We start from the raw sequence: 14841 nt of genomic DNA, 5'->3' as shown, positions 1-14841 counted from the left end.
ATCATTGAAGGATTTGATGGAATTTTCAATGAAGCAAAGGTACAGAATGCAAACTTCTGAGTTACTGCTTGTAGCTAGGATGTTGCTGCTGCTGGGGCTTGTAGCTAGGCTGCTGGGGCTTATAAATGGGATGTTGCTGCTGCTGGGGCTTGTAAATGGGATGTTGTTGCTGCTGCTGGGGCTTGTAGCTAGGATGTTGCTGCTGCTGCTGCTGCTGCTGGGGCTTGTAGCTAGGCTGCTGGGGCTTATAAATGGGATGTTGCTGCTGCTGGGGCTTGTAAATGGGATGTTGTTGCTGCTGCTGCTGGGGCTTGTAGCTAGGATGTTGCTGCTGCTGCTGGGGCTGGGGCTTGTAAGTGGGATGTTGCTGCTGCTGCTGCTGGGGCTTGTAAATGGGATGTTGCTGCTGCTGCTGGGGCTTGTAGCTAGGATGTTGCTGCTGCTGCTGCTGGGGCTTGTAAGTGGGATGTTGCTGCTGCTGGGGCTTGTAAATGGGATGTTGCTGCTGCTGCTGGGGCTTGTAGCTGGGATGTTGCTGCTGCTGCTGGGGCTTGTAGCTGGGATGTTGCTGCTGCTGGGGCTTGTAGCTAGGATGTTGCTGCTGCTGGGGCTTGTCACTAGGATGCTGCTGCTGCTGGGGCTTGTCGCTAGGATGCCGCTGCTGCTGCTGCTGGGGCTTGTCGCTAGGATGCTGTGGCTGTTGCTGGTCGTAGCTAGGCTCCTGTGGCTTGTAGCTAGAAGGCTGCTGGGGCTTGTAAATGGGATGTTGCTGCTGGGGCTTGTAGCTAGGATGTTGCTGCTGGGGTTTGTCGCTAGGATGCTGCTGCTGGGGCTGTTGCTGGTCGTAGCTAGGCTCCTGTGGCTTGTAGCTAGAAGGCTTCTGGGGCTTGTAGCTAGGATGTTGCTGCTGCTGGGGCTTGTAGCTAGGATGTTGCTGCTGCTGATGGGGCTTGTAGCTAGGATGTTGCTGCTGCTGCTGCTGAGGCTTGTAGCTAGGATGTTGCTCCTGCTGGGGCTTGTAGCTAGGATGTTGCTGCTGGGGCTTGTAGCTAGGATGTTGCTGCTGCTGGGGCTGGGGATTGTAGCTAGGATGTTGCTGCTGCTGCTGGGGCTTGTAGCTAGGATGTTGCTGCTGCTGCTGGGGCTTGTAGCTAGGATGTTGCTGCTGCTGCTGCTGGGGCTTGTAGCTAGGATGCTGCTGCTGGGGCTTGTAGCTAGGCTGCTGCTGCTGGGGCTTGTCGCTAGGATGCTGCTGCTGGGGCTTGTCGCTAGGATGCTGCTGCTGCTCCTGCTGCTGCTGCGGCTGCTGGGGCTTGTAGCTAGGATGCTGCTGGTCGTAGCTAGGCTCCTGTGGCTTGTAGCTAGAAGGCTGCTGGGGCTTGTAGATAGAAGGCTGCTGGGGCTTGTAGCTAGAAGGCTGCTGGGGCTGGGGCTTGTAGCTAGGCTGTTGCTGCTGCTGGGGCTTGTAAATGGGATGTTGCTGCTGCTGCTGGGGCTTGTAGCTGGGATGTTGCTGCTGCTGCTGGGGCTTGTAGCTAGGATGTTGCTGCTGCTGGGGCTTGTAGCTAGGATGTTGCTGCTGCTGGGGCTGCGGCTTGTAGCTAGGATGCTGCTGCTGGGGCTTGTCGCTAGGATGCTGCTGCTGGGGGTGGGGCTTGTAGCTAGAAGGCTGCTGGGGCTGCTGCTGGGGCTTGTAGCTAGGCTGTTGCTGCTGCTGGGGCTTGTAGCTAGGATGTTGCTGCTGGGGATTGTAGCTTGGATGCTGCTGCTGCTGCTGCTGCTGGGGCTTGTCGCTAGGATGCTGCTGCTGCTGCGGCTACGGCTGTTGCTGGTCGTAGCTAGGCTCCTGTGGCTTGTATCTAGAAGGCTGCTGCTGCTGCTGGGGCTTGTAGCTAGGATGTTGCTGCTGCTGGGGCTTGTAGCTAGGATGTTGCTGCTGCTGCTGCTGGGGCTTGTAGCTTGGCTGCTGCTGCTGGGGCTTGTAGCTAGGCTGCTGCTGGGGCTTGTCGCTAGGATGCTGCTGCTGGGGCTTGTCGCTAGGATGCTGCTGCTGCTCCTGCTGCTGCTGCTGGGGCTTGTAGCTAGGATGCTGCTGGTCATAGCTAGGCTCCTGTGGCTTGTAGCTAGAAGGCTGCTGGGGCTTGTAGCTAGAAGGCTGCTGGGGCTGCTGCTGTTGCTGGGGCTTGTAGCTAGGCTGTTGCTGCTGCTGGGGCTTGTAGCTAGTATGTTGCTGCTGGGGATTGTAGCTAGGAAGTTGCTGCTGCTGGGGCTTGTAGCTAGGATGTTGCTGCTGCTGGGGCTTGTAGCTAGGATGTTGCTGCTGCTGGGGCTTGTAGCTAGGATGTTGCTGCTGCTGGGGCTTGTAGCTAGGATGTTGCTGCTGCTGGGGCTGCGGCTTGTAGCTAGGATGCTGCTGCTGGGGCTTGTCGCTAGGATGCTGCTGCTGGGGGTGGGGCTTGTAGCTAGGAGGTTGCTCTGGCTTGTAGCTAGGAGGTTGCTCTGGCTTGTAGCTAGGAGGCTGCTGCAGCCCATACGTAGGCATCCCCGGCTCAGCATATCCGATCCTGTAAGCTGTTATGCATACTTGTTAGCACATGGAAACCTGCCTATTTAAATCAATACTTTAGCCTGAACTCACCATACACTTGACACCCAACATCAAGGAGTAGAGACAATTGAAGTACCCTGTTATGTGAATAAAAACATATTTTAACATGTCCATGCCACTGATAACAAAATAAAGTACTCCAAAATAAAGAATTTACCTCATTATTAAAGCCATGGTTGAGGTGGCGAGCAACTGTAGTACGCCTGTGAGCCTGCCACTACAACTCCAGTGAAATGAGGAATGCTGCTGAAGCTTTATATAAGGATTCACATCTAATCCCATTCTGATCAGGCACTGATTGGTTTGAAACAAGGTGCAACTCAATCATAATCAGTGTGCCTAATGAGTTGGAACAGCAGACTTGACATCTATGCATGTTGTTCATGATGGAGTCCGCTGTTATCAGGATTATTAAACATGTATGATTGCACTTGAAGCACTCTTATAGAGCGGGAAAACTCTGGTGGTGTCAGATCCACGCAGTGTTTGGTAGCAAAGTAGATGTGGATAAGTGTGGCTAGTATTGATTAATCCACCCCCCACCTAGTGCTTAACTGGGGCTTATTCTTCCTTGGTCTAGTTGAGAGTATCCTGCTCCTGGTTGTAATATTTTGAGTATTACATGATGCTGCTTTAGTAGTAAAAAAGGACATAGCTAATATTGACTGTAGTTCCTGGTGTTGAGTGTTTCAGAGTGAGTGGGGGGCTCGACATCGTAGAGGAAGAGCTTATGTGACCAGACACCATCTCTAGGACCCTTTTAACATGGTATGGGCAGCCAGGTGAGAGGAGAAGCGGGCCAGGCCATTGAATGTTCTGGTAGTCATTTGACCACTTCTAGAGTAGTGCAACCTTTTGTATCTAAATTAGTGAACGTTTGAATTTCTGTATTGCCAGACGTGAATTCAAAACACATTCAGATGACGTCTTGAAATAAGGAGGCTGCTGCTCGTAGTTTGGGGGCTTCTGCTGGTGTTCAGGAAGCTGATGCGACTGGTAGCTAGATAAAGATCTAATAAAAAGATTCCATACTGAACTGTAGCGTTGCATTAGACCAAAGCAGCAGCTCCTGAATAGGCATCAAAATGGGTTTCTGCATTTGCTGCTGGCATTCAGCCTAGCCAATGACCAATTTGACCATTTAAAAGTGATATTTTTATTCTTTTGTCAAATTTGGACAGTAGAACCATGTCATGGCAGGAACACAATTGAGAACTTTATATCATTGAAGGATTTGATGGAATTTTCAATGAAGCAAAGGTACAGAATGCAAACTTCTGAGTTACTGCTTGTAGCTAGGATGTTGCTGCTGCTGGGGCTTGTAGCTAGGCTGCTGGGGCTTATAAATGGGATGTTGCTGCTGCTGGGGCTTGTAAATGGGATGTTGTTGCTGCTGCTGGGGCTTGTAGCTAGGATGTTGCTGCTGCTGCTGCTGCTGCTGGGGCTTGTAGCTAGGCTGCTGGGGCTTATAAATGGGATGTTGCTGCTGCTGGGGCTTGTAAATGGGATGTTGTTGCTGCTGCTGCTGGGGCTTGTAGCTAGGATGTTGCTGCTGCTGCTGGGGCTGGGGCTTGTAAGTGGGATGTTGCTGCTGCTGCTGCTGGGGCTTGTAAATGGGATGTTGCTGCTGCTGCTGGGGCTTGTAGCTAGGATGTTGCTGCTGCTGCTGCTGGGGCTTGTAAGTGGGATGTTGCTGCTGCTGGGGCTTGTAAATGGGATGTTGCTGCTGCTGCTGGGGCTTGTAGCTGGGATGTTGCTGCTGCTGCTGGGGCTTGTAGCTGGGATGTTGCTGCTGCTGGGGCTTGTCACTAGGATGCTGCTGCTGCTGGGGCTTGTCACTAGGATGCTGCTGCTGCTGCTGCTGGGGCTTGTCGCTAGGATGCCGCTGCTGCTGCTGCTGGGGCTTGTCGCTAGGATGCTGCGGCTGTTGCTGGTCGTAGCTAGGCTCCTGTGGCTTGTAGCTAGAAGGCTGCTGGGGCTTGTAAATGGGATGTTGCTGCTGGGGCTTGTAGCTAGGATGTTGCTGCTGGGGTTTGTCGCTAGGATGCTGCTGCTGGGGCTGTTGCTGGTCGTAGCTAGGCTCCTGTGGCTTGTAGCTAGAAGGCTTCTGGGGCTTGTAGCTAGGATGTTGCTGCTGCTGGGGCTTGTAGCTAGGATGTTGCTGCTGCTGATGGGGCTTGTAGCTAGGATGTTGCTGCTGCTGCTGCTGAGGCTTGTAGCTAGGATGTTGCTCCTGCTGGGGCTTGTAGCTAGGATGTTGCTGCTGGGGCTTGTAGCTAGGATGTTGCTGCTGCTGGGGCTGGGGATTGTAGCTAGGATGTTGCTGCTGCTGCTGGGGCTTGTAGCTAGGATGTTGCTGCTGCTGCTGGGGCTTGTAGCTAGGATGTTGCTGCTGCTGCTGCTGGGGCTTGTAGCTAGGATGCTGCTGCTGGGGCTTGTAGCTAGGCTGCTGCTGCTGGGGCTTGTCGCTAGGATGCTGCTGCTGGGGCTTGTCGCTAGGATGCTGCTGCTGCTCCTGCTGCTGCTGCGGCTGCTGGGGCTTGTAGCTAGGATGCTGCTGGTCGTAGCTAGGCTCCTGTGGCTTGTAGCTAGAAGGCTGCTGGGGCTTGTAGATAGAAGGCTGCTGGGGCTTGTAGCTAGAAGGCTGCTGGGGCTGCTGCTGGGGCTTGTAGCTAGGCTGTTGCTGCTGCTGGGGCTTGTAAATGGGATGTTGCTGCTGCTGCTGGGGCTTGTAGCTGGGATGTTGCTGCTGCTGCTGGGGCTTGTAGCTAGGATGTTGCTGCTGCTGGGGCTTGTAGCTAGGATGTTGCTGCTGCTGGGGCTGCGGCTTGTAGCTAGGATGCTGCTGCTGGGGCTTGTCGCTAGGATGCTGCTGCTGGGGGTGGGCTTGTAGCTAGGAGGTTGCTCTGGCTTGTAGCTAGGAGGTTGCTCTGGCTTGTAGCTAGGAGGCTGCTGCAGCCCATACGTAGGCATCTCCGGCCTCGCATATCCGATCCTGTAAGCTGTTATGCATACTTGTTAGCACATGGAAACCTGCCTATTTAAATCAATACTTTAGCCTGAACTCACCATACACTTGACACCCAACATCAAGGAGGTAGAGACAATTGAAGTACCCTGTTATGTGAATAAAACATATTTTAACATGTCCATGCCACTGATAACAAAATAAAGTACTCCAAAATAAAGAATTTACCTCATTATTAAAGCCATGGTTGAGGTGGCGAGCAACTGTAGTACGCCTGTGAGCCTGCCACTACAACTCCAGTGAAATGAGGAATGCTGCTGAAGCTTTATATAAGGATTCACATCTAATACCCATTCTGATCAGGCACTGATTGGTTTGAAACAAGGTGCAACTCAATCATAATCAGTGTGCCTAATGAGTTGGAAACAGCAGACTTGACATCTATGCATGTTGTTCATGATGGAGTCCGCTGTTATCAGGATTATTAAACATGTATGATTGCACTTGAAGCACTCTTATAGAGCGGGAAAACTCTGGTGGTGTCAGATCCACGCAGTGTTTGGTAGCAAAGTAGATGTGGATAAGTGTGGCTAGTATTGATTAATCCACCCCCCACCTAGTGCTTAACTGGGGCTTATTCTTCCTTGGTCTAGTTGAGAGTATCCTGCTCCTGGTTGTAATATTTTGAGTATTACATGATGCTGCTTTAGTAGTAAAAAGGACATAGCTAATATTGACTGTAGTTCCTGGTGTTGAGTGTTTCAGAGTGAGTGGGGGGCTCGACATCGTAGAGGAAGAGCTTATGTGACCAGACACCATCTCTAGGACCCTTTTAACATGGTATGGGCAGCCAGGTGAGAGGAGAAGCGGGCCAGGCCATTGAATGTTCTGGTAGTCATTTGACCACTTCTAGAGTAGTGCAACCTTTTGTATCTAAATTAGTGAACGTTTGAATTTCTGTATTGCCAGACGTGAATTTTAAAGAGGTGAATTCAAAACACATTCAGATGACGTCTTGAAATAAGGAGGCTGCTGCTCGTAGTTTGGGGGCTTCTGCTGGTGTTCAGGAAGCTGATGCGACTGGTAGCTAGATAAAGATCTAATAAAAAGATTCCATACTGAACTGTAGCGTTGCATTAGACCAAAGCAGCGGCTCCTGAATAGGCATCAAAATGGGTTTCTGCATTTGCTGCTGGCATTCAGCCTAGCCAATGACCAATTTGACCATTTAAAAGTGATATTTTTATTCTTTTGTCAAATTTGGACAGTAGAACCATGTCATGGCAGGAACACAATTGAGAACTTTATATCATTGAAGGATTTGATGGAATTTTCAATGAAGCAAAGGTACAGAATGCAAACTTCTGAGTTACTGCTTGTAGCTAGGATGTTGCTGCTGCTGGGGCTTGTAGCTAGGCTGCTGGGGCTTATAAATGGGATGTTGCTGCTGCTGGGGCTTGTAAATGGGATGTTGTTGCTGCTGCTGGGCTTGTAGCTAGGATGTTGCTGCTGCTGCTGCTGCTGCTGGGGCTTGTAGCTAGGCTGCTGGGGCTTATAAATGGGATGTTGCTGCTGCTGGGGCTTGTAAATGGGATGTTGTTGCTGCTGCTGCTGGGGCTTGTAGCTAGGATGTTGCTGCTGCTGCTGGGGCTGGGGCTGGGGCTTGTAAGTGGGATGTTGCTGCTGCTGCTGCTGGGGCTTGTAAATGGGATGTTGCTGCTGCTGCTGGGGCTTGTAGCTAGGATGTTGCTGCTGCTGCTGCTGGGGCTTGTAAGTGGGATGTTGCTGCTGCTGGGGCTTGTAAATGGGAGTTGTGCTGCTGCTGCTGGGGCTTGTAGCTGGGATGTTGCTGCTGCTGCTGGGGCTTGTAGCTGGGATGTTGCTGCTGCTGGGGCTTGTAGCTAGGATGTTGCTGCTGCTGGGGCTTGTCACTAGGATGCTGCTGCTGCTGGGGCTTGTCGCTAGGATGCCGCTGCTGCTGCTGCTGGGGCTTGTCGCTAGGATGCTGTGGGCTGTTGCTGGTCGTAGCTAGGCTCCTGTGGCTTGTAGCTAGTAGGCTGCTGGGGCTTGTAAATGGGATGTTGCTGCTGGGGCTTGTAGCTAGGATGTTGCTGCTGGGGTTTGTCGCTAGGATGCTGCTGCTGGGGCTGTTGCTGGTCGTAGCTAGGCTCCTGTGGCTTGTAGCTAGAAGGCTTCTGGGGCTTGTAGCTAGGATGTTGCTGCTGCTGGGGCTTGTAGCTAGGATGTTTCTGCTGCTGATGGGGCTTGTAGCTAGGATGTTGCTGCTGCTGCTGCTGAGGCTTGTAGCTAGGATGTTGCTCCTGCTGGGGCTTGTAGCTAGGGATGTTGCTGCTGGGGCTTGTAGCTAGGATGTTGCTGCTGCTGGGGCTGGGGATTGTAGCTAGGATGTTGCTGCTGCTGCTGGGGCTTGTAGCTAGGATGTTGCTGCTGCTGCTGGGGCTTGTAGCTAGGATGTTGCTGCTGCTGCTGCTGGGGCTGTAGCTAGGATGCTGCTGCTGGGGCTTGTAGCTAGGCTGCTGCTGCTGGGGCTTGTCGCTAGGATGCTGCTGCTGGGGCTTGTCGCTAGGATGCTGCTGCTGCTCCTGCTGCTGCTGCGGCTGCTGGGGCTTGTAGCTAGGATGCTGCTGGTCGTAGCTAGGCTCCTGTGGCTTGTAGCTAGAAGGCTGCTGGGGCTTGTAGATAGAAGGCTGCTGGGGCTTGTAGCTAGAAGGCTGCTGGGGCTGCTGCTGGGGCTTGTAGCTAGGCTGTTGCTGCTGCTGGGGCTTGTAAATGGGATGTTTGCTGCTGCTGCTGGGGCTTGTAGCTTGGATGTTGCTGCTGCTGCTGGGGCTTGTAGCTAGGATGTTGCTGCTGCTGGGGCTTGTAGCTAGGATGTTGCTGCTGCTGGGGCTGCGGCTTGTAGCTAGGATGCTGCTGCTGGGGCTTGTCGCTAGGATGCTGCTGCTGGGGGTGGGGCTTGTAGCTAGGAGGTTGCTCTGGCTTGTAGCTAGGAGGTTGCTCTGGCTTGTAGCTAGGAGGCTGCTGCAGCCCATACGTAGGCATCTCCGGCTCAGCATATCCGATCCTGTAAGCTGTTATGCATACTTGTTAGCACATGGAAACCTGCCTATTTAAATCAATACTTTAGCCTGAACTCACCATACACTTGACACCCAACATCAAGGAGTAGAGACAATTGAAGTACCCTGTTATGTGAATAAAACATATTTTAACATGTCCATGCCACTGATAACAAAATAAAGTACTCCAAAATAAAGAATTTACCTCATTATTAAAGCCATGGTTGAGGTGGCGAGCAACTGTAGTACGCCTGTGAGCCTGCCACTACAACTCCAGTGAAATGAGGAATGCTGCTGAAGCTTTATATAAGGATTCACATCTAATCCCATTCTGATCAGGCACTGATTGGTTTGAAACAAGGTGCAACTCAATCATAATCAGTGTGCCTAATGAGTTGGAACAGCAGACTTGACATCTATGCATGTTGTTCATGATGGAGTCCGCTGTTATCAGGATTATTAAACATGTATGATTGCACTTGAAGCACTCTTATAGAGCGGGGAAAACTCTGGTGGTGTCAGATCCACGCAGTGTTTGGTAGCAAAGTAGATGTGGATAAGTGTGGCTAGTATTGATTAATCCACCCCCCACCTAGTGCTTAACTGGGGCTTATTCTTCCTTGGTCTAGTTGAGAGTATCCTGCTCCTGGTTGTAATATTTTGAGTATTACATGATGCTGCTTTAGTAGTAAAAAAGGACATAGCTAATATTGACTAGTTCCTGGTGTTGAGTGTTGTGTTTCAGAGTGAGTGGGGGGCTCGACATCGTAGAGGAAGAGCTTATGTGACCAGACACCATCTCTAGGACCCTTTTAACATGGTATGGGCAGCCAGGTGAGAGGAGAAGCGGGCCAGGCCATTGAATGTTCTGGTAGTCATTTGACCACTTCTAGAGTAGTGCAACCTTTTGTATCTAAATTAGTGAACGTTTGAATTTCTGTATTGCCAGACGTGAATTCAAAACACATTCAGATGACGTCTTGAAATAAGGAGGCTGCTGCTCGTAGTTTGGGGGCTTCTGCTGGTGTTCAGGAAGCTGATGCGACTGGTAGCTAGATAAAGATCTAATAAAAAGATTCCATACTGAACTGTAGCGTTGCATTAGACCAAAGCAGCGGCTCCTGAATAGGCATCAAAATGGGTTTCTGCATTTGCTGCTGGCATTCAGCCTAGCCAATGACCAATTTGACCATTTAAAAGTGATATTTTTATTCTTTTGTCAAATTTGGACAGTAGAACCATGTCATGGCAGGAACACAATTGAGAACTTTATATCATTGAAGGATTTGATGGAATTTTCAATGAAGCAAAGGTACAGAATGCAAACTTCTGAGTTACTGCTTGTAGCTAGGATGTTGCTGCTGCTGGGGCTTGTAGCTAGGCTGCTGGGGCTTATAAATGGGATGTTGCTGCTGCTGGGGCTTGTAAATGGGATGTTGTTGCTGCTGCTGCTGGGGCTTGTAGCTAGGATGTTGCTGCTGCTGCTGGGGCTTGTAGCTAGGATGTTGCTGCTGCTGCTGGGGCTTGTAAGTGGGATGTTGCTGCTGCTGCTGCTGGGGTTTGTAAATGGGATGTTGCTGCTGCTGCTGGGGCTTGTAGCTAGGATGTTGCTGCTGCTGGGGCTGGGGCTTGTAAGTGGGATGTTGCTGCTGCTGCTGGGGCTTGTAAATGGGATGTTGCTGCTGCTGCTGGGGCTTGTAGCTGGGATGTTGCTGCTGCTGCTGGGGCTTGTAGCTGGGATGTTGCTGCTGCTGGGGCTTGTAGCTGGGATGTTGCTGCTGCTGGGGCTTGTAGCTGGGATGCTGCTGCTGCTGCTGCTGGGGCTTGTCGCTAGGATGCCGCTGCTGTGCTGCTGCTGGGGCTTGTCGCTAGGATGCTGCGGCTGTTGCTGGTCGTAGCTAGGCTCCTGTGGCTTGTAGCTAGAAGGCTGCTGGGGCTTGTAAATGGGATGTTGCTGCTGGGGCTTGTAGCTAGGATGTTGCTGCTGGGGTTTGTCGCTAGGATGCTGCTGCTGGGGCTGTTGCTGGTCGTAGCTAGGCTCCTGTGGCTTGTAGCTAGAAGGCTTCTGGGGCTTGTAGCTAGGATGTTGCTGCTGCTGGGGCTTGTAGCTAGGATGTTGCTGCTGCTGATGGGGCTTGTAGCTAGGATGTTGCTGCTGCTGCTGCTGCTGAGGCTTGTAGCTAGGATGTTGCTCCTGCTGGGGCTTGTAGCTAGGATGTTGCTGCTGGGGCTTGTAGCTAGGATGTTGCTGCTGCTGGGGCGGGGATTGTAGCTAGGATGTTGCTGCTGCTGCTGGGGCTTGTAGCTAGGATGTTGCTGCTGCTGCTGGGGCTTGTAGCTAGGATGTTGCTGCTGCTGCTGCTGCTGCTGCTGGGGCTTGTAGCTAGGCTGCTGCTGCTGGGGCTTGTCGCTAGGATGCTGCTGCTGGGGCTTGTCGCTAGGATGCTGCTGCTGCTCCTGCTGCTGCTGCGGCTGCTGGGGCTTGTAGCTAGGATGCTGCTGGTCGTAGCTAGGCTCCTGTGGCTTGTAGCTAGAAGGCTGCTGGGGCTTGTAGCTAGAAGGCTGCTGGGGCTGCTGCTGCTGGGGCTTGTAGCTAGGCTGTTGCTGCTGCTGGGGCTTGTAGCTAGGATGTTGCTGCTGGGGATTGTAGCTTGGATGCTGCTGCTGCTGCTGGGGCTTGTCGATAGGATGCTGCTGCTGCTGCTGCGGCTGCGGCTGTTGCTGGTCGTAGCTAGGCTCCTTGGCTTGTAGCTAGAAGGGCTGCTGCTGCTGGGGCTTGTAGCTAGGATGTTGCTGCTGCTGGGGCTTGTAGCTAGGATGTTGCTGCTGCTGCTGGGGCTTGTAGCTAGGATGTTGCTGCTGCTGCTGCTGCTGGGGCTTGTAGCTAGGATGTTGCTGCTGCTGCTGCTGGGGCTTGTAGCTAGGCTGCTGCTGCTGGGGCTTTGTAGCTAGGCTGCTGCTGCTGGGGCTTGTCGCTAGGCTGCTGCTGCTGGGGCTTGTCGCTAGGATGCTGCTGCTGCTCCTGCTGGGGCTTGTAGCTAGGATGCTGCGGGTCGTAGCTAGGCTCCTGTGGCTTGTAGCTAGAAGGCTGCTGGGGCTTGTAGATAGAAGGCTGCTGGGGCTTGTAGCTAGAAGGCTGCTGGGGCTGCTGCTGCTGCTGGGGCTTGTAGCTAGGCTGTTGCTGCTGCTGGGGCTTGTAGCTAGGCTGTTGCTGCTGGGGATTGTAGCTTGGATGCTGCTGCTGCTGCTGCTGGGGCTTGTCGATAGGATGCTGCTGCTGCTGCTGCGGCTGCGGCTGTTGCTGGTCGTAGCTAGGCTCCTGTGGCTTGTAGCTAGAAGGCTGCTGCTGCTGCTGCTGCTGCTGCTGCTGCTGCTGCTGCTGCTGCTGCTGCTGGGGCTTGTAGCTAGGATGTTGCTGCTGCTGGGGGCTTGTAGCTAGGATGTTGCTGCTGCTGCTGCTGGGGCTTGTAGCTTGGCTGCTGCTGCTGGGGCTTGTAGCTAGGCTGCTGCTGGGGCTTGTCGCTAGGATGCTGCTGCTGGGGCTTGTCGCTAGATGCTGCTGCTGCTCCTGCTGCTGCTGCTGCTGCGGCTGCTGGGGCTTGTAGCTAGGATGCTGCTGGTCGTAGCTAGGCTCCTGTGGCTTGTAGCTAGAAGGCTGCTGTGGCTTGTAGCTAGAAGGCTGCTGGGGCTTGTAGCTAGAAGGCTGCTGGGGCTGCTGCTGCTGCTGGGGGCTTGTAGCTAGGCTGTTGCTGCTGCTGGGGCTTGTAGCTAGTATGTTGCTGCTGGGGATTGTAGCTAGGAAGTTGCTGCTGCTGGGGCTTGTAGCTAGGATGCTGCTGCTGCTGGGGGCTTGTAGCTAGGATGTTGCTGCTGCTGGGGCTTGTAGCTAGGATGTTGCTGCTGCTGGGGCTTGTAGCTAGGATGTTGCTGCTGCTGGGGCTTGTAGCTAGGATGTTGCTGCTGCTGGGCTGCGGCTTGTAGCTAGGATGCTGCTGCTGGGGCTTGTCGCTAGGATGCTGCTGCTGGGGTGGGGCTTGTAGCTAGGAGGTTGCTCTGGCTTGTAGCTAGGAGGTTGCTCTGGCTTGTAGCTAGGAGGTTGCTTGGCTTGTAGCTAGGAGGTTGCTCTGGCTTGTAGCTAGGAGGCTGCTGCAGCCCATACGTAGGCATCTCCGGCTCCGCATATCCGATCCTGTAAGCTGTTATGCATACTTGTTAGCACATGGAACCTGCCTATTTAAATCAATACTTTAGCCTGAACTCACCATACACTTGACACCCAACATCAAGGAGTAGAGACAATTGAAGTACCCTGTTATGTGAATAAAAAACATATTTTAACATGTCCATGCCACTGATAACAAAATAAAGTACTCCAAAATAAAGAATTTACCTCATTATTAAAGCCATGGTTGAGGGTGGCGAGCAACTGTAGTACGCCTGTGAGCCTGCCACTACAACTCCAGTGAAATGAGGAATGCTGCTGAAGCTTTATATAAGGATTCACATCTAATCCCATTCTGATCAGGCACTGATTGGTTTGAAACAAGGTGGCAACTCAATCATAATCAGTGTGCCTAATGAGTTGGAACAGCAGACTTGACATCTATGCATGTTGTTCATGATGGAGTCCGCTGTTATCAGGATTATTAACATGTATGATTGCACTTGAAGCACTCTTATAGAGCGGGAAAACTCTGGTGGTGTCAGATCCACGCAGTGTTTGGTAGCAAAGTAGATGTGGATAAGTGTGGCTAGTATTGATTAATCCACCCCCCACCTAGTGCTTAACTGGGGCTTATTCTTCCTTGGTCTAGTTGAGAGTATCCTGCTCCTGGTTGTAATATTTTGAGTATTACATGATGCTGCTTTAGTAGTAAAAAAGGACATAGCTAATATTGACTGTAGTTCCTGGTGTTGAGTGTTGTGTTTCAGAGTGAGTGGGGGGCTCGACATCGTAGAGGAAGAGCTTATGTGACCAGACACCATCTCTAGGACCCTTTTAACATGGTATGGGCAGCCAGGTGAGAGGAGAGAAGCGGGCCAGGCCATTGAATGTTCTGGTAGTCATTTGACCACTTCTAGAGTAGTGCAACCTTTTGTATCTAAATTAGTGAACGTTTGAATTTCTGTATTGCCAGGACGTGAATTTTAAAGAGGTGAATTCAAAACACATTCAGATGACGTCTTGAAATAAGGAGGCTGCTGCTCGTAGTTTGGGGGCTTCTGCTGGTGTTCAGGAAGCTGATGCGACTGGTAGCTAGATAAAGATCTAATAAAAAGATTCCATACTGAACTGTAGCGTTGCATTAGACCAAAGCAGCGGCTCCTGAATAGGCATCAAATGGGTTTCTGCATTTGCTGCTGGCATTCAGCCTAGCCAATGACCAATTTGACCATTTAAAAGTGATATTTTTATTCTTTTGTCAAATTTGGACAGTAGAACCATGTCATGGCAGGAACACAATTGAGAACTTTATATCATTGAAGGATTTGATGGAATTTTCAATGAAGCAAAGGTACAGAATGCAAACTTCTGAGTTACTGCTTGTAGCTAGGATGTTGCTGCTGCTGGGGCTTGTAGCTAGGCTGCTGGGGCTTATAAATGGGATGTTGCTGCTGCTGGGGCTTGTAAATGGGATGTTGTTGCTGCTGCTGGGGCTTGTAGCTAGGATGTTGCTGCTGCTGCTGCTGCTGCTGGGCTTGTAGCTAGGCTGCTGGGGCTTATAAATGGGATGTTGCTGCTGCTGGGGCTTGTAAATGGGATGTTGTTGCTGCTGCTGCTGGGGCTTGTAGCTAGGATGTTGCTGCTGCTGGGGCTTGTAGCTAGGCTGCTGGGGCTTATAAATGGGATGTTGCTGCTGCTGGGGCTTGTAAATGGGATGTTGTTGCTGCTGCTGCTGGGGCTTGTAGCTAGGATGTTGCTGCTGCTGCTGGGGCTTGTAGCTAGGATGTTGCTGCTGCTGCTGGGGCTGGGGCTTGTAAGTGGGATGTTGCTGCTGCTGCTGCTGGGGTTTGTAAATGGGATGTTGCTGCTGCTGCTGGGGTTTGTAAATGGGATGTTGCTGCTGCTGCTGGGGCTTGTAGCTAGGATGTTGCTGCTGCTGCTGCTGGGGCTGGGGCTTGTAAGTGGGATGTTGCTGCTGCTGCTGGGGCTTGTAAATGGGATGTTGCTGCTGCTGCGGCTT

This window comes from Gadus chalcogrammus, chromosome 19, assembly GCF_026213295.1.
Source record: "Gadus chalcogrammus isolate NIFS_2021 chromosome 19, NIFS_Gcha_1.0, whole genome shotgun sequence".
Taxonomy (NCBI): domain Eukaryota; kingdom Metazoa; phylum Chordata; class Actinopteri; order Gadiformes; family Gadidae; genus Gadus; species Gadus chalcogrammus.
The sequence above is the reverse complement of the archived record's forward strand: the minus strand, read 5'-3'. Positions refer to the sequence as shown.